This window comes from Pteropus medius, unplaced genomic scaffold, assembly GCF_902729225.1.
Source record: "Pteropus medius unplaced genomic scaffold, Ma_sr-lr_union100, whole genome shotgun sequence".
NCBI classification, from domain to species: domain Eukaryota; kingdom Metazoa; phylum Chordata; class Mammalia; order Chiroptera; family Pteropodidae; genus Pteropus; species Pteropus medius.
The window spans coordinates 7,181,466-7,205,575 of record NW_024349225.1 but is presented as its reverse complement, the minus strand read 5'-3'; the positions used below and the strand labels follow the sequence as shown (position 1 = coordinate 7,205,575).

The window sequence follows — 24,110 nt, the reverse complement described above, 5'->3', positions numbered from 1 at the left end:
GCAGCAACCAACATGGGATTTTTTTTCTCGCCCCATTAAAGTCACTTGAAGATCATAGGTTGGTGGCTCTAGGAAGCACTTTGCAGAGGGAGGTCAAGCTGTAGCTCAGAAAACCCCTGGAGAAGAGGTCACCTGGCGTAGAGGAGGGACAGCTGAGAACCAGCAGGCTGCCAGGAGATGGCCGTTCACATGTGTCTGCAGGTAGGCTCACAGCTGGCTCAGCTGAGCCGCCTGAAGGAGGAACAGACTTTGTATCAGCTGCTATTTATTGAGCATTTATGATGTGCTGTCACAATTAGTCCTCGCAGAAACCCCAAAGGTGAGGAAACCGTGGACCGGGGAGGGTAGGGACCCTCTTACCATCGCTCGGCGGAGGAAGCGCAGAGCCAGAGCCGCGGAACAGCGGAGGCCGGCGCGCTCCACTGCGCCGCACCGCCTGATGGGACGGCAGGGGAGGGAGGGCTCAGGACCGGCTTCGTGGAGACGCTTTAGAAATGGCTCCGGAGAAGGAGCAGGACTCTGACACTGGGAGGGTGTTGCCTGTAAATGGGGAGCACAGTGGACACGGAAGCGCAGGGCCCAGTGGGGATCTGGGCAGAGCGCAGAGGATGGAGGTCCAGGGAGGCAAGTTGGAGACATTTCGTGGGAGATTCATGGCACCGTGGGGTGCTGTGTGTTTCCTCAGCAGAGGGTGGGGTCTGATGCAAGTTTCGATGAGGGAATCACATGGTCAGGGCTGCCCTGGCAGTGCCCTGAGGGGCGGGGAGATGGAAGAGGAGAGAATGCAGTGGGGGCCACGGCGGATGGTCACGCTCTGAGCAGTGGGAGGGCAGGCCTCGAGAGGTGTGTGGGCCTGATGAGGCCACTGCCTCTGGTGACATCGGGTCGGGGGAAGGGGGATGAGTGGGCCAGATGGTTGGAGGCCTGAAATGTTGGCTGGGAGGATGGTGAGATTATTTATAGAAATGGGAAGTCACATTCAGGAGGTGCTTCTGGGTGGGGGAAAGGATGGGAAGATTTGATTTTTAAACCTGGTAAGGTCAGCTGTTCTCTGGACTTGGAGGTGGCCATATCGAATCAACCCTAAACTCTCTTCTTGAATGGTCTTCATTCTCCCCCAAGGCATGGAGCTCACTCATTAGAACTCATGGCATCACAGTTTGTGCCTCCCAGTGACCCCAGAACCTTGGATGCCCTGGGAGCTGAGTGGCCCACTCACCAGCTAGTACTGAGGGTCAAAGACAACAACCACGTAGTCCCCGTCCCAGATGTTGGTCTCTGGGACCTTCGGGGCGACACAGATGAAGAATGTCAGCGGAGGAAGCGCAGAGCCGGTTGCCAGCAGGGCAGGGGTGGGGTCGGAGGCGGGTGGAATTCTGGTCTCCCAAACCTGGCCGTGGAGGAGGGAAGAGGCGGCTTCCTTCTGCCGCCTTTACTCCTGTGTCAGAGGGGAAGGAGCTGACGTCCTGGCCGTTGACCGCTCCTGTTTTCCCATTTCAACAATTTTCAGTCCTCTGAAGTGCTCCACCTGCACGGCGAAGAAACCCTGAACACACATGTTGGGTTGAGGTTAACCCCAATTCTTAGTGAGAAGGTCGAGCTCTAGGAAGAGGCAAATTATCATACAAATAAGATCCATTCATTCATTTTTTAAAAATCCAATAAGTACTCTTGTGTCTACTGTGGGTCACATAAAGGATAAGCTTAAGCCCCGCCTTCCTCTCCCAGGAGCCAAGAGTTGCGGGGGTACAGATGCACAAGCCAGCCAGGACAGCATAGGAGGGTCCGGTAGTCCAGGTTCCGGGGAATCAGGATGCATCGAAGAGGAAGCAGGTTTCAGCCGAGGCCGGACGTCCAGGATGGGGACAGAGGGCAGGAGCACCTGCTCTGATTTCATGGGCTTGGAGCACGGCCCCGGTACTGGCATTTCCAAACCCTTCGGATGGTTTTCACTTGCAATCGGGGCTGAGGCCCACCGGCCCACCTCTGGTTTGTTTGCGGGTCAGCTTGGGATGGTGCTGCAGCCTCTGCCCGGCTACACAAAGCCTCCTCCAGCGGCCACTACCGTCCTTTGCTCCTGGGGGAGGGGGAGAAAATGGCCCTTTTTCCTCTACTCGCTTTAGGTACATTGACTGGGGCCCTGCAAATCAGACAAAACACAGATAAACAAGAGAAAAACACACGGAAGTTTATTACACACCGTGCGCACACATGGGAGTTCTCAGGAGTAACTCAAAGGGGTGGTTAGAAACTGGGCCTACGTAGCATTGTAACAAAAGGACAATACGCTGATAGGAAAGTGACGAGACAGAGAAAGGGGTGTAGCTTTCTCAGGGTGGCAAACTGGGCAGGTAAATGTACTGGGCAAAGTAATGGAAGATCAGGGCCAGTTGGGAGAGTTTATCGTGTAGACTTCTCTGGTGCCTTCTCTGGGCTGCGAAGGGTCTGGAGTCCTCCAGGTGATTAACTTCTGACCTTCCTGGGAGAGAGGGGAGGGGCGAGGGGGAACATCTGTACAAATTTATGTCCTGCTGCTTTTAGACAAATAGGGGAGGGCAGAGGGCTTTCCTTTTATTTTCTTCTCAATTGCCTTCAGCTCAAAATAACCCTTATGTCGGAGTGGCGCAATCTGGGGTGGCGTCTTTCGCTAGCCTTCACTCTCCAGGCCCGAGGGTCCTCAGCACAGAGCGGGTGCCAGGGAGGATGGAGATGAATCCACTGAGCTAGCCGAGGTGAAGGTGGCGGCGGTGGCCTCACTGCAGATGGACATGCAATTTCGGCTGCTCTCCTGGTTTGGAATGAGGAAACTGGTTCCCCCAGAAGATGAGAGACTTGTCAAAGGTCACCACAGATGACGGAGCTGGCATTCCAGTCTGTTGCAGGAATACTGCCTGAAGTGTTTTTCTGGCTTTGTGTCGACAACGCTGGACTTTCATGGGCGAGGAACTGGGGGCGCTGCCACGTTATCCTCACCTCTCCTCTGTCTGCCACCCCGACTGTCCTTGTGCTCCTAGCCATTTCCTGCCATTTGCCCTATTTTATCGTGGGTGATTTATCTTTGGTTTTCACCACTGACCTCTCCGAGGGCCTGCTGACAATTTCAGAGACTCTTAGGAAGGCTCAGGATTTATTTGTCATCCTGGCCAGGAGCCAGTTTCTTCAGAGCCTCAGTCTCCTGGCCCGGGAGCCTGGAGGTGGCACGCCTTGCAGGAGGGGGCGGGCGGGATCGGGAGTGGCAGGATTGCTAGTGGCGTGTTCCTGCCCGCATGTCCCTGGACCTCTGAATTTGTGTGGCTCAGCCTGTGGCTGAGGGTGAGCGAGACGTGCCCGGGCATGCCCGGTGGGGCCGGCTGGCTGGAGCACACTTATGTGCCTGGGGACCGCAGAGATCCTGGGAGGCACAGCTGGACTCTGTCCGAGGCAGGAAATGGCCTGGAAAGAGCCCTCGGTGGGGAGGCAGGGAGAGAGAGAGCTGGCGGGCTGTGTGTGGTGGGGTATCGATAATGATGGTGATAATGATGGTGTGACGGTGGGGTCGTGGTGGGGACCACTTACTCGGCACTCCTAAATGCCGGGCATTGTGCTTCGGTCCTTATTAGGTATTAGATCATTTCATCCTCAGAACATTACTTCGAAGTGAGACTTATTCCCGCTGTCAGAGTTTACAGTTTACAGGTGAAGAAACTGAGGCTCGTACCTCCAGTCGTCAAGTGAAGCCCCCATCTCTCTGAGCTCCTGAGCACTGTCCTCTCTGGATACCTTCTGGAGAGACATCCAGAAACACTGGGTGGGGCGTCTCAGAGTGGGAGTTGGAGGAGCCTAGAGCAGGTGTGACTCAGAACCTGCCAAATACCGGTTCTGATTGTCCTCGTGTCTCGGACTGGTGAGGTCTGGGACATCTTGTGTTACAGTTATAGGTCTTTAGAAACGAAATTGTTTTCACCCTTGACTCTAAAATACTGTAATTTCTTTAGCCTTGGCTCATTAGAAGGTATGGTTCTCTTTAAAAGATTTTTTAAAAAATGCTTCCTGCTATGACTCCTCTGAGCCATTCTACTACGAATTGGCATAGAAACTAACAGCTTAAAGCCTTCTGGGCAAAACTGCAGGAGAAAATAAATCCTGGAGTGTCATAGTTGGCCACAAGCTGCATATGAGTAAGCAGCAGAGATACCGATTTGTGCGGAAAAGGCTGATTTGTGGCGGTGTGATGTGTGGAAAGGGGATCGGGCCCTCCCCGCGGGTGGGGGTGGGGTGGATAAGACAGCAAACTTCCTTAGGAGTTAGGCTGGAGGCTTTATTTATAGGTCACTTATTAGGAACCTGGAACCCATTCCTTGGCGGCATCATTGTTACAAATGGAGGCAAATTCTGAAGCTAGCCTAGAAATGCCCACCTCTATAGCTCAAAACCTCGTATTTATGAGAAAACCATAGGAGAAAGCAGCTTAGCTGTGATGTGCAGTTAATTTTCACCATTCCTTTGTCATGACCGGGAAATGTCCCATTGGTGCTTTATGAGGGGAGCGATGATGTCATGGCCAGAAGCACAGCTTCTTCCAATTTTCAGGTTGTTAGGATTTGGCACGCCTCTGCCTCTTCCTGCCCCCGGCCCTGTTGGATCTTTCTGGAAGGCTTTCAGTTCTCCCCAAAATCATTTGCATGTGTGTGCGCACTAGCGTTTGTGAGCGCACACACGCACACACAGCAGGACACCTCTCCCAGGCCCCCCACAGGCCTGGGTCAGGCACGCGCCCCACTCCACCTGTCTCTCTGACTCCGCTCGCGAAATGCTCCTCCGTGCATTTTCCTGGCGTCTGAGGACAACAGTGAGACAAAGGTCAGTCCTGCCTCCCAGACAGCCCCGTCCAGACCGCGCTCCCCTCCTCCTACCGCCTTCCGTCTTCGCCTTCGCCCCAGCCCCTGACGGCAGCTCTCACAGAGACAGGGCGGTCGCCTCCGGCTTCTCACTCCCCACTCCCTTCCCCGCCCCAACCCCAACCCCCAGAGCCACTCTCCGCACAGTAGCCCGAGGGATCTGTGAAATTTTCATCAGCTCACGCTACCCTTCCAGGATGCAGAGTGAGACATCACCCCGGCCTGCCAGGCCCGCCAAGTGTGCCTGCCTCTCTTTCCCTTTTCTGGGCGGGGTGGGGGCCAGGCTCACCCCCGCCTCTCTGGGCTCCTGCTCTTTGCTTGCTCTCATCCCCCCTGGGGCCTGGGATGCGTTTCCTCCCCGCTGCCTCTCCTCATCTGGCAGGTGTCAGTGTAAATACGAGCCGCCTCCCCCGAGCAGTCTTCCTCGATCTCCCTCTTCGAAGGGCTTCCTTGGGCGCTCTCTTACTCTGGCACATTTATTTCCTCGGAAGAACACAGCACAGAGTCAGTCAGTCTGCAGGGCTCGCGTTTGTGTCCCCGTGTCCTTGTGCATCGTGCGTCTCTTCTCCAGAATGGAATTTCCAAAGCCAGGCTTTGTCCAGCCTGTTTTTGATCGCTGTGGCTGCAGTGCCCAGGACAGCGCCCGACAGTGCAAGTGGTCACAGGGGTTTGCTGGTGAATGAGCCTAAAGTGCACTAGAGAGAGCAAGTGAAAATATGTGCCCACAATAGGGAAATGTCACGGAGCGTGAAGGGATTCTGGTGAAGGCCACAGAAACCCACAGAATCCTGCCGACTGGGGACTGGCCCAAAGTCGAGGTCAAGGCAGAGTCGTGTGAGGCCTTAGTGGCTGGAGGACATCTGATGGTTTAGGCGAGGATGAGGTTTAGAAGCACAGAGCCCAAGGTCCGTGTCAGCCGAGCGTGGGGTGTAGAGGCTGATCCTTTCAGGGGGGTCTCTGGGAGGCAGAGTAGCCACTCAAGGTTTAGGCCTTGTCTCGTCTATGCTTATAACAAATCGGGCTATGTGGCTGAAACACCCACAATAAGCCCCACTTTCCCACCTGTGTTAAGTGGATTGAGAGTGATATATCGGGGGTAGAATTAATCACAGCGTCATTGATTTTACATATGGTAATGCCGGTGTCAAAAACACAGTTATGCGGGCGTCCATCTGTGTATGACCTTTATGCCAAGGTGGGATGCAAGGACCTGGTGGCGAGGAGACAAGAATGTCTGGGGATGGGAGGCAGAAAAGATAAGTTCTCTTTCAGATATTTGTCTTGGGCCATGAGAAACAAATGCGATCTTATTTTTGAGATATTAGAGTGGTTTTCACTCAGTAATCGAGGTGCTCCCGCTCCCTGATTCAGTGGGTTCATGGCTTCAGGGGAGGCCCGCACACCCCGGGACAGAGAAGTCTTGCGCAGCTCCATGTTTCGAACTAGACTTGTGAAAGTCTGCCGCAAGCTCATAATCAGTCTCGAGAGCCTGGTTGTGGAGAGGGAGAAGGCTTTCTGCTTTCCAAGCAGATCCCTTTTCTGTGTCGGGAGCAAAGCGTGGGGATCGGAACAGAGAGCGGTGTGTTAGGCCATCATGCAGAGAGCAGAGGAAGCACCTGCCCTGTAGGACAGAAGAAGAACCCATCCGGTGCTGGGAGAAGCTTGGGACAGGACGGGACGAGGAAGCAGGGTAAGAGGCTGAGTGTCCCACCCACCACCCTTGGACCCAGGGCTGGGTGGGCAAGATGGTAGTAACAGCTTAAATCCAGTGACAGGAAGTGGAAAGTAGAGGGGCCACTTCACATTCGGGTCACTGGGAAGAGCATCCCTTGCAGATGTCTTTACAGGATGCCACCTGTGGATGGCACGGTAGAAATGCTGGCAAGCTGTTCTTCAGCATAAGGAGGGCCTGGGACAGTGGCCCTTGCTTCTACGTGGCCTGCATGAGGGTGTGTCCAGAACTCCCCAGGTAACCCCTGGGGGTTCACAAGGAAGCTGGGAATTAAGAGTCAGCATGCCTGGTGCAGGGCGACTGGGTCAGGGTGACCCCTTGGCAGTGTCAGAGTGGACAGCCAGAGCTGGGGCCAGCAGGACGATGTGGCTGAGCCCTGGGGAGTCAGTGGTGCCAGGGGAACTGAGGAGCGGCCCAGGTGGCGGGGGGATGGGGTCACCCAACTGCCCCAGAGCACTTGTTGGGCATCGCCTACACAGAGAGGACAGGTTCTGAGCACCCCAAAGCCCACTGGACGAGGTGTGGCTTAGGGACAGCACATGGGAAAGGCGCTTCAGCGTTTCATTTGGAAGGTCCAAGTGAGTCCCCAGCACACTGAGACCCGTGAAATATGCAGGAGTCTCGCTTTGAGACTAAGCAGACAAACTAGACCCCACTCTGAGGTGAGTGGTGACAAATTGCCACATGACAGTAGGTCGGAAAGAATCAAGAATGTGTAGTCTGGAGCAGGACACTTCAGGAGCGGGCGACACTGCTTAGGTTCTCTGTGTTCCCAAGGGCAGATTCAGTGTGTGGATGGTACCGGAGAGAGATCTCAGCTCTAAACCCCAAAGAACTGTCTGGTAATTCTCAGCTGGCCAGGGCAAAGCAAATAGAATGTCCTCCTTGGAGTGGGTGTATTCAGGCAGGAGCGGGACACTGTGCAGGAGATTCCGACATCCACCTGGGTCATAGGCCTGAACAACCTTCAGAATGTCTTTCCATCTGAAGATCTGGTGAATTATTAAATGAAATTCTGAGTTTATAATTTCCAACTCAGAGGAGGTTCTTACTCTGAGTCAGATTATCCAAATAGAAGATCCCAGCTCCTTGGGGTCGGACAGACCTGGCTTCCAAGACTGGCTCTGTCACTCACTAGCTCTGTGACCCTGGAGAATTTCTGAATCTGTTTTCTTGTCTACAAAATGGTAATCTTTACCTGGCAGGAGTGTGTGTGTGTGTGTGTGTGTGTGTGTGTGTGTGTGAGAGAGAGAGAGAGAGAGAGAGAGAGAGAGAGAGAGAGAGAGAGAGAGTGTGTGTGTGTGAGTACAGGACTTCAAAGGGCTATAAAGTCGCATTATTACCTGCTGGTTAGTTTTCTTCATAAGACTGGTTTATAGAACATCAGGTTATTAAACCTGAAAGACGAGACAGACCCCTGTGCTGGGGACAGATTCCAGCCTGAATCCTCCTAACAGGGAAGGGAAGGGTCCCACATGGGGAGGAGGGGGAGCACCAATGACCATGCTGGGGAAGGGGCAAGAGAAAGTCCTGCCGGGGCTGCAGGTGGACACCCTCTGGCCCTGTTCCTGGGTTCCCGGCCACGGGGTGAGCCTGGCTGTGTAGGGGGTGGACTTAGATGCCCCCTGTACTGTAACATGGCCCCCGACCTAGAGTAGCCTTCAGCTGTGAAGGGGGCAGAGGTTTTCTTTACCCCCACCTCAGCTTTCTGTGCTCCCCGCACCCCCAACTCCATCGTACTTAATTCCTCCTAATACCTCTGTCACAGTCTTCCCCTCAGAAACAGCTCAGCTTGTTCACAACGGGGCGTAAGTGGCTGACAAAGCTAGAAGTGCTGCCTCTCCCAGGGACACTTGCCCTCCAAGCCAGGCGTGACTTTCCACTGGGGGCCTCTCCTCCATGGCGTAAGAATACAGGTGGGAGTGGGCACAGCTGGCACCACACCGAGTGTCCCTTTGGCAGGCTGACCTAGTCTAAGCCATGCCCTGCCAGTCTCAAGCTCTGGTGGACAGCAGTGGAAAAACAGGCCCAAAGCCTGGCCTGGGGGCGGGGAGTGCCCCGCACCCCCACCCCGCTGCCTGCTTAGAGGAAGTGAGTGGGTCCTGCCCCAGGGCCTGAACCTGACTCAGTGGTTCCTGGAAGCTGGTGATGTCACGGTGACATAGCGGTTCCCCTCCGCAGCCAAGTCAGTAGGAGAGAGTGATGAGTGTCTCTCGCTGGCACTGAGGCCCAAGGCTCTCTTGGGGGTGACCAGGTCCTCTGGACCTCACAGGCCAGCCACGTAGTGCTGCCTACACCAACCGCTCCCTTCTTCCCGTTTCCACAGCAGGACCACCCGTCCTCACAGGGACCCCATATCCTGGGCAGTCTCGACTGATTTTAAACATTCTGCCCCCTTGTCCCCCCCAAATTTCCCCCCCCCCCCCCCCAAAAACAAATTCACAAATCATAGAAAATCATCCCAGGTCTGACCATGTTCCTGAGGCTTTGGGAATACGAGGCCACCATGCTTGATCCAAAGCAGGGCACGTCGTAATGTGCGTCCCGTGTCTTTCTCGTGTCACATCTGCACGTCTTTTCAATCGTACCAGTAGTGCTGAATAGAGAACTGGGTCCCTTTCTTTTGTCCCCTCCAGGACTCCCCAGCCACGGTGAGGATGTGGGAAGCTAAAAAGCTGGGTGGGAGGGTAAAGTCCCCATCTGGTCCTGGTCAGGTCTCTCTCGTTACTTCCTGGGGCGCCCGCATCTGCATCAGGGCCCTAAGATAGGTAAGAAGGAGATGCCTCTTGCTTCTGGCGGATCAGCGCTACATCGAAAGGTACCAGTCAGTCCTGGCGTGGATTTGGGAAAAAAAACAGGGATACTTTCAGAAAACCACTCCTTACTCCCTACTCCCTTGTTCACCGAAGGCCCAGTCTCCGGGAGGCGCGTGTCAGACCCACGTGGAGTAAAAGGAATCCTTTGTCAGCCGGAGTCGGAATCCAAACGCCGCCTCTGCGGCCCTGCCAGACGCCCAGTCTGTCTCCGGAGCCCCGACGCGGCCTTACGCTGCCCGATGCTGCCCCCTGCCGGACGCTCCGCGCACAGCCCTCACCACCGGGCTTGCGGGCTCTGAGCCTCCGCCGCCCAAATGGAGGCTTTTCATCAACTAAAGTTGTCAGAGCAGCTAATAGCCCATGAACACGGAGAAAATTAGGCTTCTCCAAGTGAATTGGGTGTTGAAAGACACCGAGATAAATGATGATGACAGTGAGAATGACTGATGGAGATTCAAATCTGCAATGACATGGTGGGGGCGGTGGGGGCAGAAGGAACCAGTGTTTATTCCGACCACTTCATTTAAATCGAGGCTCACAACACCGGAGAGGCAGGTGTTCTGAGCCCCTGTTCTTAATGAGAGACGGAATCGCGTCTCAGGTTCACTAGTGTGCCCGAGGTTATACGGAGAGTAATCGGTGGAGCCAGGACTTAAACTCAGTGACCGCGGAGCTCTAGTGACATCGAGTGTCCCACCACCCAGTGCAGAGAGAGCAGAATCCTGCCCAAGAGGAAGATCCCTTTACGTCGTGAACTGGGTTTTTGGAATGAAGGCGAAATTTCAGCCGCATTCTCTTTGCTGAGAGTTTTAGCCGTAGCCCCTGCGCCGTGATTTGAGGGATGAGTGGATCTCCCTACTTGAAAATCTCTCTCCAGCTTTGCCGGCAATGTCCTCCCTTTGATTCACATCATCTAGGGGGTACTCACTTGTTAACTGAAAATAACCGATCCTGAGCGGGAGTCACGCGTTAACTCTGCCACCTTTGTTTCACCTCGGTGGGGTTGGCTTGTCATTTGGCTCACATTTTCCCTGCGCCATCTCAGATATCAGTCCACATCCCCATGCCTTTGCCCGGGCTTCGTGTTTGCTAGGAAATCTCTTCCCCTTTGGTGGTCAGCTGACCACTCCTCAAGTAGGAGGTCCGCCATCCCTCCACGGGCTCTGATGAAGTTATCTCTGTTCCCAGCCCCAACCCGCAATGAGAGGTCAGTCTTTAGATCTCTGTCTCCACTAAGCCTGGGTGCCTAAGTGAATGAATGAATGGGTGAGTAAATGAAGTCAGCTGATGAGTGGGCTATCCATTTCATAGGACGTGCTGCTGCTTTGAAATGAATGCAAATCAAACCGTGGCTGCACTTGTGAATGCCGCTGTGACATACACAATGTGTATGTCTGTGCATGGGTGGGATGTGCTGGCTACGCTATGATAAATAATTTGATGGGCCTTGAACCTACTCACACAAGCAGAATAGTTTCAGAACATTGCCATGGAGACGAATGAGGACTCAAGCAGCAGGGTATCACTTAGGCAGTGACAGATTTTACAGAAAATGGGCTTAGATACACCTTTCTTGTCAAAAAAAAAAATCCCCTATCTAATGGGATGAGTGCCGGCCGCAAGGCAGAATAAAAACTTGCATCCCCCCCGCAATGAAGAAAAAGGCCTTGAAGTTAGGGAAACAGGAAGTAGCAGGTCAAGAAGACCAATTCTTGGTGATAGACCGAAAGACTAAGGAGAGAGAGGGCGCTGGAGGCCCGACGTGAAGCTGAAGTTCCTGTTATTATCAGGACATAAACAGAGGAAGAGGTTTCAAATATATAATTACATGAAAGAACATGAGCAGGGAATTCTGTTGCGGGAAGTGACGAAATATTACACAGGATATTTAGGGTTGGAGGAAACTGGTCCCTTGGACTGTAGCAAAGCGCTAGTCATTTTTACATAACTAGAACTAAAGTCTTCCAATTCTTACCCTGCAGAGAATAACCTTCTCTGTCATTCCCTGTCACAAGCCTCCAAATCAGGGAATGAGCTTTGATACACCACTGCTGTCCGATCACTACTCCCCCCTGACGTTTTCAAGCTGTCCCAACAATGTCCCTTTCTGGTCCAAGATCATATCCAGAAATGCATATGGCATTATTCTCGTGCCTCTTTAGTCTTCTCCAATCTGGGGCAGTTCCTTAATCTTTCCTTGTCTTTCACGTTCTCAACTCTTTTAAAAGTGTACAGGCTGTCCCTACCGAGTGGGTCTGTCTGGTAACTTCTCCTGGCCAGGCTTGGGTCATGATTTCTTGGTAGGAATACTGCAGAAACGCTGCTGTGCTTTTCTCAGTGAATTACGTGGGCGTGGGCTGGAGGAAACGTGATGGTAGCCCATCCTATGACTGATGAAATTTGTGTTTTTTTTTTGTACCTTTTGACCACTTTCATCCATTTGGTGATACTTATCTTGATCACTAGTCGTGTTGGTGTCTGTCAGCTTTCTCTCAATGTAAAGTCATTTCCCCCTTTTATATTGATTGGCATTTTGAGGGGAAATATTCTTGCTCTTTATCAAGCTTCCATCCAACAATGTTGGCCTCTACATCTCCTGCTGGATTCAGCCACTGCTCTAACAGTTGCCAAATGATTGTTTTCTATTTTGCATTATTCCTTCTCCTTTTATTAGCTGTCAGGCTGCTGGAATAAACAGCTTTCCCGTTTTGCACATTTGTATGTATATATGTGTGTGTGTGTGCGCGCGCGCGCGTGTGTGTGTGTATTTCAGTAAGGACTCTTATTAAACATGTTGTATTCCATTGCTATCTTTGTATATTTTTATGTTCATATTGCCCCAGATCTGGCCAGCGGTCCCTTCAGACTGGTTCCTGCATCCTTCTGAGTTGTCCCCTTCATTCTCAGCATTTTCTCAGCACTTTATGGTACAATGATATGTCCCAGGTTCATCTTGTATTTTTCCTATTTCAGCCTGGAATTAGTCCTTATCCCCAAGAGCCCTGCTTCCCTTCAGTGGAGGATGGTATGTAGAAACCAAGATCTGGGCACTTAGAGTGTTTATTGTTTCTGGGAAGTCATTCCAGGTCCTTTCAGTGGAGAGACTTAGAAAATATATGTGTGCATATACACACACGTATGCACACACACTTAAATCTATTAACTATTTCTATACCTACCTGTGTTTATATATTAAAACACCCACAAGTTGATACTTAAACCTCCGATTTCAATCTACCTTCCATGTTCTTTACAGCGTCCTCTCTCTCTATATCAGTAACTCCCTTTTCCAACCTGGCTCTCATTTTCATCAGTATATGTACCTATTTTGCTGACTCTTCTATGCCAGAAAGAAAAGGGAAGAAGAAAGAGAAAAGGAAAGGAAATAAGAGAAAGCCTGTGCGGATTGTTTTAACTTAAAGTTAAAAGAAAGGGAAAGAAGATGACATTTTATCTAACCAGCAAGTGCTTTATCAAGCACTGATTATTAAGAAAGTACAGATAGATGCACATGCACATACGAATTGGTAATGAATATTGTTTTAATAATTTTTAAATTATTTATGCTTAAATAGAATGCCCTGATAATATCTCTGTCTTCACAAATGCCACAAATGCCTTGCAGGTAGGAGGATTGCGAAACATACAATAGTAGTGATAGGATCAAAGAAATATCCAAAGGACAATTCACAGTTGCGTCCAGGCCACAAGATAGGAACATGTCTCAGAATTTTGCAGACAAGGTTAAAAAAATATCATCCTCTATAGTCGAAGCCAGCAAAGATCAACCTCAAATGAATGAGAATAACCACTTGTGGGCGGAGCCATCTTAAAAGATGAATCGTAATTGGCTACTGGATACAGCCAGGGTGCTTTCCACATCTCTGTCAAGGAAACTGGAGAGGCTTCCCAAACCTTCCTGCGCAGCCCTTCATTCATTCAACGCTAGTCATGTTGGCGTCTGCAGCAAAGTTATCCTTTCTCTCTTTGGAATTACATGTTAGTCTGCAAAGTGCTGGGGGAATAGAACAGGAGAAAATATCGTCTTCATATTCAGAAAGTTCATAGTCTGGTTGGAGGGACAGACCAGTCACCAGGCCATTTCAATGCACGTGCCTTGAGAGGAGTGAGCATTTGACTGACTAAAAGTTGACGCCTTCGGGAACATGATGCTGAGGTTTGGTGTAATATCTGTGTCAGCACACTTTGGGCATGACACCAAAAGGTATGGGCAGTATCTTGGCACCAGTGTCAGCCCTACCTAGATGCATCTGGGGACTTTTCCAGTACTAACCAGAGAGTGCTGTTTGTTATATCACAAAAAATCCTCCAGGTCTGAATGACTTAAAGCTGGGGGCAAAGGTCACCTTTGGAAGATTATTCCTATGTCATTCCTGAAAAGTCCATGCTGCATTATGGATTGTTGTGGTGATGAAAGGGATGAGTTGCTAAACTGGGGAAAATGATACAAAATAGAGAGAAGAGCTTAAATATATAAAACGATAAAATATTGTCAAAATTGTTACTTTGATCTAGGCTTTAGAAGTCATAGCATCTTATCCCATGATACCGACAGGCGATAAAAGGCTGATATATCTCCAAAGAATTCGCCGGCCACTCTGGGCAGCATCCTCTCTACTGGGAGCCACAGCCATGGAACGAGGTCCCCACTGCTGGCCGCAGACAGCCGGGGTCTGTTCTGGGAGCTGGATTTAAGGGAGATCTTAGCAGGGCCAGGTGATGGACTGTGGAGGAGGTAGAACTTGGTTCGAATTCTGCCTCCTCCATGCGTGACTTGGGGCCTATAACTTAGGCGCTCCAAGCTTCTCTGAGCCACTGTTTGCTTACCTGTAAGATGAGAGCACCACACTGCTGTCAGGATCAGAGAAGATGGTGCATGTCGGGGGGCCCCGTTAGCATGACCACGGGAGACCCTTTCTCTCGGACTACCCTGACTTCATCAGGATACCACAGGCCCGGCGCCCACTTACCGATGCTGTTCCTTTTCTCCATGAGGCCTCCCCTGGCCCCCGGAACCCAGAGGAAACTCTCTTCCAACCCCCCTGTCTCATCGCCTGCATAGATCATATCCTGCTTTGCGGAGTGAGCTTTCTATTTCTGTATCTGCATTTTACTTCCGCAACTTGACTTATCTCTTTCAGAGCAGAGACTTTTCATCTTTTTTTATGTTCCATTTTTGAATCTCAGCACAGTGCCTTTTTGCACATAACTGCTTGAAAAATAGCAATCGATTGCTATTTCACCCACTTTTGTCTCCTAAAAATCACTCACTGCAGCATCAAGAGCTGAACTCAGCCTACATAAGGTCATTACTACAAAGTAATGTGTTTATTCATTTATCTGTTTATCTAGCAGCCCTACCATGATTCACACATCCAAATGAGGCTGCTGCCTTATAAGGAGGCACCATGAAAGCCATAATTCCAAGGAGCCTGGCACCTCTCAAGGCATTTTTGGAACTCCTGCTTTGAATCAGTGCCAGAGTCAGGCTGGTGAATCCTCACCCCTGCTGGGAGGAGTTATTTTCGGAAAGAGTGAAAGTCGTCTTGGCCAAGTTGGGCGGATAGGGCCATTCAGGAGGTGGGTGGGTTTGGAGAAGGAGGCAGCGTGGACTGGTAGTCAGCTGATGTTCAGTCGGGCATTTCCTATGTGTCAGGTCAGGCACTTTACATTCACTGTCTTATTTTAATCCTAATATTGTCTCTATGAGGCAGGTGCAAATATCATCCTCATTTTACAGACAAGAAACTTGAGGCACAAAGAGTACAAAATACACTCTGTATGGGGATTCCATTGCTTTTTGTTCATTACTAAGCTAACGTTACGGGCAGCGGGCAGGGCAGACACACCTGGGTGACGTTTCTGCACCCCTTCAGAGTGGAGGAGCGTGGTTGCCTTATCTAAAGATGACAAATCCAAGAACTGTGACGTTGCAACTGGTGTGGGCGGAGAGGGCGTGGGGCTGCAGGAACCCCTGAGGAGCTGAGAAAACCAGCCCGATCCTGCAACAGAGGCAAGAGCCCTCCCCTGAGGGCTCTTGGGGAGACACCAGAGAAGTGGGGCGAGGCCTGGCCCATGACCGGGGCCCCATGAGCAGACCCCACATGGTCACTAGCTTTCCCGGCTAAGGAATTCCTTTTGTGCCTCTCTTTTTTACTTTCTTAAAATTGTATCATGTCTGTTGACTATAAAAGGAATTCAAGTTCACTGTGGAAAACTTGGACTATAGAGCAAAGTATAAAGAAAATACAAATTATCTACACATGACCCTGCCTCCCTGAGATCTCAGGCCTTGCCGAGACCAGGCTGCTGAGCAGATCAGGGCACACGAGGTTATTCGTAAGCGCCCTCCTTCCCACACACCCAGTCCCCTCTCTGCTTGGGCCGGAGAGAGGCCCTCGGCCAGGACGTGCCCTTGCAGCCTGCTCAGGCTGCTATATAAAGCCCTGGAGCAGGCCGTTCCTTATCTCTTTGCAGCAGAGTTCTGATAATCTGCCCAGTTGGCAGGCGCTCTGAGATGTGCCCGTGGGCTCCGGCTGCTGCTGTCAGGGCCTCCAGCCCCCATGTGATGTCTTCTCTGGTCCCCGCTGAGACTTGGCCAACAATGCTAACTGAAATCTTTAATAGAGGAAGTTGTTCACACGTTTCATTAGAGGGCAGTCGCCAGGTTGCTGAGATGAACTCCACGGTCTTGACACGGGTGATGGGTGTGTCCGGCACATGCTGGCCTCACGGTCAGTGTACCCGTCCTGAAGCAGCTGTGTCTGCCCCCACTCTTTCAGCCCCCACTCTTTCAGCATCCCTCTCCTTTTTCGTCATCAGCGCTTGGCTCTGAATCCTCTTTATCCACATGGCTTCTGCAGGCAAAGGCCTTCCGTGGCTGGTGGCCGGCTGCCTTTCAGTTCCAGAATTCTGGGCTGGACTCTTCTCTAATCGAAAGTGGACTATAGCAGATGTACTCTCCCTGCCTGGAAAATAGTTTTGCCAAAGGAGGCAGAATCATCCTATTGCTGTAAGCTGGGGTAGAGGAGAGACAAAAGAGACATCCTGAAAGAAGGCACAGGCTTTAAATCAGAGCTGGTGTGAAATCCTAGCTCCTCCACTGAAAAAGAGGTGTCATCTCAGGCAAGTTATGTAACCCCTTTGAGGCTTCATTTTTCTCACCTTTAAGATGTACAGTATATCCCTCTCTTAGAACTCATGCAAAAATTAAATAAGGTGACGTATATAAAAGCACTGAAAACAGATAGAATTGTTGTCGCTACATTTTTTGTTAATAATATTTACGATCATTTGGCTGGGAGGGAGGTGGTGGATTCTTTTTTCCCTCTTAGATACAAGAACAAACAGGGAAACTCTTGATCTTGTTAAGAAAACCACCTAGGCAAGTAGGTGCATGTTTCCATTGATATTCAAATGTGTTTTTCAAGTTCTAAGAGAATGCTTTCAGAGCAACATCTGGGCCCTGAGGAGGCTGTGGTTCACCTTTGTACTGGCCTCATGAGAATCAGATCTACCTATGTGAAAGGCAAGTTGTCATACTTATTCTTCAGTCAAAATTCAGTAGCAGAACATTCCTGCTGTAAGCCACAAGGGACTTCAGAATGAAATGATTATATATAAAATAACAATAAGGAGAACAATACTTATTGGAACTTAGAAGGTATACCCAAAGCAGTGCCCAGAGAAAAATGCATTGTGGGATTTTGGTGTCAACTTGACTGGGTCACAGGGTGCCCAGATAGTTAGTCAAACATTATTCTGGGTGTATCTGTGAGGGTGTTTCTGGATGAGATTAATATTTGAATTGATAGACTGAACGGAAGCAGACTGCCCGACCTCCCCAGTATGGGTGGGCCTCATCCAATCTGTTGAAGGCTTGACTAGAATAAAAGGCTGAGTAAGAAAGAATTCTTTCTCTTTGTCTGTATTTGAGCCGAGACATCATCTTCTGCCTTTAGATTCAGGCTTGGACTAGAACTTACACCATCGGCCCTCCTGGGTCTCCAGCTTGCTGTCTGCGGACCTGAGGACTTCTCAGCCTCTATGATTGCGTGTGCCAGTTTCTTAGAATCAATTTTTTTACATGTCCTATTGATTCAGTTTCTCTGGAGAACCTGGACTTATACACATAGTCTTATAATGATTTAATAAAATATTAAAGAGGAATAAAAAGAACGAAATAAGCATCCAATTGAAGTAGTTAGAAAAAAGGCAATAAGCCTAAGGAAAGCAGAAGAAAGGAGTTAATAAATGTTTTAGCAGAATTCAGGGAATTATCAGGCAAGTTTTTCATAGTGAATTATAATAAGTAATAAATTCAAAGTTAATTCTTTGAAAAAATAAGATTTATAAATTGTCAGCTAATTTTATCAAGAGAGAAGGAAAAAGGCACACATAAGAAGTGATAATGGCAAAATAACCACAGATGGAGGGAATTAAAAGAATCCTTAGAGATTATTTTGTTCATTTATATAAATAAATTTTAAAACTTGCATAGTAAAAAAATTAACCTTACCCAATAAGAGATCTGGGCATCGTCCTTGGCACCTGGGAGGTAATCGCTAGGCCCTTGGAATGTCCTGCCTGATGAGTGTCCTTGTGTACCATGGGCCTCAGACCACACCAAACAGTCTAACCATGTGATTTACAATGAGTGCTTTGGGACACACACTATTTACTCTACCTCTGGAGGGTCTGGAGACTAAAGGTCGGCCACACGGGCTGTCAGTCATTTCTGTGTGATCAAGCCCCGGTAGAAATTCTGGACACTGAGGCTCAGGCCAGCATCCCCGGTTGGTGGCCCCGTTCACAATACTGCGCATTGTAGCTGGGCAAGCCCGTGGCAGCTCTGGGAAGGGAAAGCCTCAGGCTCTGTGCTTGGAATGTCCCTGGGCTCTGCCCGGGCCATCTCCTTCCCTGGCCAGTGTTCATCCATGTCCTTTCACTGTGATGATCTATCACTGTGAGTACAGCAGCTTTCAGTGAGGTCTGTGAGTTTTTCTAGCAAATTATTGATCCTGAGAGTGGCCTTGAGAAGCCCCTTACTTTGCAAAACCTGATATGTTAGATACTTTTCTGGGAAAATATAATTCTCCCCAAACTGATTCAACATCATATCAATGACATATCCAATGTCAGTTTTGCCTTAGTTAATCCATAAGTTAAAAGAAATGCCAGTAAAACTAACAGTTCACATGGGGGAAAAAAGCTAAAAAAATGAATGGGAAACTAGCCCTATAAGATATAATGCATATTATAAAACTACAATAATTAACATAGTGTAGGACATCTTGCAGTTGGAACAAAATAGGAAGTCCAGAAATAACCCAAAACTTATTGGGAATTTAGCTTATGATAATGATTACATTTTAAGTCATTGGGAAAAAGATGAATTATTCAATAAATGGCATTGAGAAAACTGAGTAGCCATCTGGAAAAAAATTAAGTTGGATCCATACCTCACTTCTTATATCAGGATACCAGGAGAAATCAGTGATTTAAATTTTTTAAAATGCTAGAAGAAACTATGGGAAATTAAAAAGTAATCTAATGACTATTTTGGAATGGGGAAGAGCTTTCAAAATATGACATAAAATACAGAAGCCATAAAGAAAACAAAATGATAAATTTTATTACATAAAAACAAAGTATGGAAAAACCAGCAAAAGCCAATTCTAAAGAGTAATGTCAAACCAGGGAAAATATGGTACCATTCCTAATACATAAAGACCTTTTACTAATAAGAAAAATTACTATTTGGTAAGAAAATGGGCAAAACATATGAACAGAGGCCATAGAAAAGGAAACAAGTGATTTATTAATATATAAAAAGATGCTTCATCTTACTCATAATAAGGGAAACTATAAAATAAAACCGAATGAAATAGTATTTACTGTTTTCACTCATGAAGTCGGCAAAGAAAATATTTCTTTATACGATTGTCCCTCCTTACCTGTAGGGGGCGTGTTTCAAGAACCCCCCTGTGGACCCCTGAAGCTGCAGATGGTACCGAGCCCTGTGTATTCTGTTTTTTCCTTCACATACACACCTTTTTGCTTAAAGGAAACACTTGAGGGCTTCTCTTGGGTCTATCTGAACTGCCAGCATCACTACTCTTGTGCTCTGGGGCCATCACTTATTAAAATCAGGGTGACTCGAGCACGAGCACTGCAATCTCGGAACAGTCAGTCTGATAACAGAGACGGCTACTAAGTGACTAACAAGCAGGTAGCATCCATAGCGTGGAGACACGGGACGGAAAGGTGGTTCGCGTCCAGGGCCTGACAACGGGATGACGTGGGATTTCATCACGCTACTCAGAGCCGTGCACGATGAAAACTTATGCATTATCTATTTCTGGGATTTTTCATTTAATGTTTTCAGACCACAGTGGACTGTGGGTAATTGAAACCATGGAAAGTGAATCTGCAGAGAAGTGAGGTTGGGGGTGGGGACACTGTACACTCTGTTGGTAAAAGTATGGGGAACAGAAGAAGCTCTTACATGTGTTACCAGAGAGTGGGGATCCTCTCCCTATGCGTTGTTCAGGTTCTTGATGTCTCTAACAAGGAATTGAGCAAGACACTGAAATGCAGCAGAAAAGAAAAGTTTTATTAGAAGGGAAAGTCCACTTCCAGATGTGGAAGCAGGCGGGCCTGAGCCAGGAGAAGCGTGGCTCCAAAGGTCTGGTAACAAAGCCTTTGGGGTTTTTATCCCTATTTGCTGTGGGTGGTTACTTTTATTAGAGGGTTGGGCTTCCTTGATCGACAACTAAGATTGACAGGACTCAGTGACTCATCATTTGTTTTCTGCATGTTTGTTCCCAGAATTCAGTCTGTCATAATGATATTAATGAACTTCTGGGCATTTGCATCATATTACAATGATGGTATAATGAGGCTCAGGTGAGTTGAAGGTCGTTGGAGGTTCTTCATTGCGCAGGTGCCAGTGCCTGGCTGATCTTGGTACCTAATTCTCTGCTTCCTAATTTCTTTGTATGAGTTACTTTTAACCTAAAAATGCCTTCTGGCTTGTTTAATTGTGGATAGACTAGGGTGGACCCCTTCTGGGATAGGATGACCTCAGTGTCTTTGCAGGCAGACCCGAAACCCCCTAACTAACTTTCCTGCCTAACTCTTCTCTAAGAGCCATGAACCTCCCTATTAGTGTGGATATTGAGGGACGGGAGGTCTCTTCTTCCTTATCTGCTCCCTGCTGAAAAGGGTCATCGTCCCTGCCTACTGGGGTTTCATGGAGCTCTTTCCCTTTCTGCCTCAGTCAGGACGGGGTCTTGAGTTTCCTGCTGAAGTGCCACCTCAGTCTCTAGACAAGGAAAAGAAGATACGAACTTGTTATTGAAATCATATATCTATTAATTTCTATTATTGATTTGCCCATTAAGTGAGTAAAGGGAAACAGGCTTGGTTAATATATTTCTCAAAGAGTAAAAAAGACCTTTGGCCTAAAGTCCCCTCCCCTCTCAGACTCTAAGGTCCCTGACTGGCTTAACACTATTTCTGCTAACAATGGGCGATGACCCTTATCAATAGCCAGAGGATCTGAGTCACCAGTTTTGGGGCAATTATCGGGATTTGAGGGAGAGGGACTTTTTCCCAAAGAAAGGAGGGAAGAAAGCTTAACTAGGTTTACTAAAAAAATTAAGAACTCTGCAAGAGATGTTCCTTTTCATTTCCTGCTAAAAAATTAATAATTTTACAAGTGATGTCCTATATCAGATGGAACACTAAATTCATACAACCTCTATGGACGGCAAAAGGTAACAGGTGCACATACCTGTCGACTAGCATTCTGCTTCTAGGAATTTATCACTTTTAGACAAAATGAAGTGTATACAAGGTTATTTATTGCAGCACTGTTTGCAAAAGGCTGGAAACCATCAAAATTTTCATTAGAAAAGGACTATCTAAATAAATGATGGTGCGTTGGGGCCATAGAACACTGTGCAGCTCTAAAATAGATGGAGGAATCCACGTGCTGACGGGAATGAGCTCCCAGATACACTTGAAAGTGAAAAAATAAGGTGCAAAACCGTGTGCAAAAGAGCGCGCTATCATTTCTGTAAAATGGGAAAGTAAGGAACATTCATTACAGTGAGAGCTAATACGCACTGTTTAATCGCACCCCCCATCCTATGAGGTAGATGCTGTGGCTGTACCTTGTTCTGCAGGTTGGGGTAACTGGGGCACAGAGAGGTGGGGGTGGGGTGGGGGAGAGATAGACAGAGAGACAGAGAGGGAGACAGACAGAAGAGCTTTCTAGACCCAAGATGATTCTGTTTAATAAAATTGATGTTGTCTCGGTGGTTTCCACACGGGGCTGAGTACGTGAGAAACTGGACTGTCCCCTCACAGTGCCCTCGATCTAGCATGCTGGACTTCACTTCTGGCCAACGCAGAGGAGGAGAAAGCTCCCCTCCCCGAAACCAGGAGAATTGTTGGTCTGCTGACAAGGATGCTTCTTCTTTTCTGGTTTCAGAGAAGAGCTACACTTTTCCTTCACGGAAAGGGGAACTGGTTTTGAAGCTGCCAGAACAGCGACTTTTTGGGTGTACCAGAGTGCTTGTCCCAGCTGCTGAGTGGGGCTGACAGGTTCCTGTCCCCAGGTTCAGTCTGCAGGGGTAGCAAGAACTTTCTCTTTTGTCTTGCCCCGTTCTAGACCAGTGGTTCTTATCTGTGCTTGAACAGCAGTGTCCCCTGGGAGCTTTAAAAAAAATCCTGTTGCCCAAGTAGCTGCCAGATTTGGGAACCACAGTCCGAGTGTGTGGTTCCTGTAATGCCTTTTTATTTACAGCTTGAAAACCCTGTTCTGGCTAAAAGGTGGGTAGATGTTCCTGAGAGTATAGTTAAAATGATATGTTTACAACGAGGCAAGGTCATCCAGGCCTGGGGGGAATGTGAGCAGGGCGAAGGGCAGTCACCAGCATGACACCCTTCTGAATTAGATTGCCGTCCACCTCCTCCAGGTCAGACAGCTGTCTGTGCCTGGCACAGGCCCCCTATTCTTGTCTCCAGAGAGTCAGTAAAATTCCACCTGAACCTCTCTTTTTGCTTTGTTGGCTCCCTTCACAGACCGAGACTATTATGCGTGTGTCTTAGTCAGCTCCAGCTGCTGTAACAAAATACCGTGGGCTGGGTGGCTTAAACAACAGACATTTATTTCTCATAGTTCTGGAGGCTGGGAGCTTTAAGACCAGATGGAGTTCTGGGGAGAGTCCTCTTCCTGGTTTGCAGATGGTCACCTTCTCATTCTAGCCTCACGGTGCAAAGAGGAAGCTCTGCTGTCTTTTCCACTTCTTATAAGGACACTGACCCCATCATGGAGACTCCACCCTTATAACTTCACCCAAACCTAACTATGCCTCAGATGTCCCACCTGTAATATTACTTTGGGGATTAGGGTTTCGACATATGAATTTGGGGGGTAGAGACACAAATATTCAGTTCATCGTAGCATGATATCTTGTTCTACCTAAAAAGTTTTCTCATCCTTACAAAGGAATTAATAATACCTAGTTCATAACCTGACCTCGAGGGCTGAGAGAGATAGTTTGGGAAATGTCTGACGTAATTCCTGGCTCATAGCTGGAAGCGGCTTATCATAGCCATTATTGTTAATATTGTTCAGATACGTTGTGCTTTTGCTGTCAGTTCTAAATTTTTGTAACTGTCATTGACATTTCATGTCTCAGTAATTATTTTACCTGGGGCCCATGGGCTGTAATTTCTTTTAATTGTCGTGTGCCTGAAAAAGTGCATGTGTGTGTGTGTGCGCGTGCGTGTATGTGTGTGTGTGTGTTTCTTCTCACTCTTGAATGAATAATGGTTCAGCTGGATAACTTCCTCTCAGCATTTTTCAAGAGTTCCTCCCATAGTTTCTATCATCCGCTGCTGCTGATGTTGCTACCATCCATTTTTCTTTCTTCTGTAGGTAGTCTTATTTTCTTGGATATGATTTTTGTCTTTATCCTCACACATCTTGCAGTTTCACTATGATGCATGGGCACCTAGATACATCAGAGTGAAAATATAAGCTCTCATCTATCCATATCTGGAGTTCTCAGTGAATTCTAACTTTAATTCTGGAAAACTTCCGGTATTATCTCTTTGGACATCACTTCTCGGTCATTCCTTCTATTCTTTTCTTCCAGAACCGCTGTTTGCTGTATGTTGATACCTGTCAATTGGTACCTTTAGTGCCTTTTTAACTGCTCTTTCGTATTTTTAAAAATACATTTCCTTTCTTTAGTACCGCCTTCTAAGTAATGAGTCTGTCTTCCACTGTGACTTCGTAGTGTTTGTACAATACTGAGTTTGTCTTTCAACGCCTGTATTTGTTCATTTGAATCGATTCTTTTTCATAACTTGCTTTTGTTTGATTTTGCCCGTTTGTTGTTTCATAATTTATGTTTTTATATATGGTTGTTATCATTCCTTTATATCTTTGAGGATTCTACACATTTCACAGCCTTTGTTACTACTTGGCATATTATAAAATTTTTGAAAATTATCTGTCTCTTCTAGGATGTAAGTTCATTCTACTGGAAGTTAAAATCTTAAGTTCAGTTGCCTGTCTCATTCCACTAGGATGCCCATGAGGACAGTAAAAAAAAACAAAGCACTTAAACAGTATCTAGAATATTA

The 24,110-nt window shown here is 48.3% G+C and overlaps 1 protein-coding gene across 14 annotated transcripts in view; it reads left to right on the top strand.

Moving 5' to 3' along the window:
- Positions 1-2,212: 2,212 nt before the first annotated feature.
- The window catches only part of CACNA1E (calcium voltage-gated channel subunit alpha1 E), a 498,756-nt gene continuing 476,858 nt past the window's right edge, over positions 2,213-24,110 (top strand). For 11 of the 14 annotated variants that reach the window (XM_039881316.1, XM_039881318.1, XM_039881317.1 and 8 more), the window contains exon 1: positions 2,213-4,839. The gene's annotated coding sequence lies outside the window, so the exon portion shown is untranslated. The remainder of the gene's footprint in view (positions 4,840-24,110) is intronic. The other 3 variants (XR_005656965.1, XM_039881324.1, XM_039881325.1) reach the window with 1 other exon arrangement.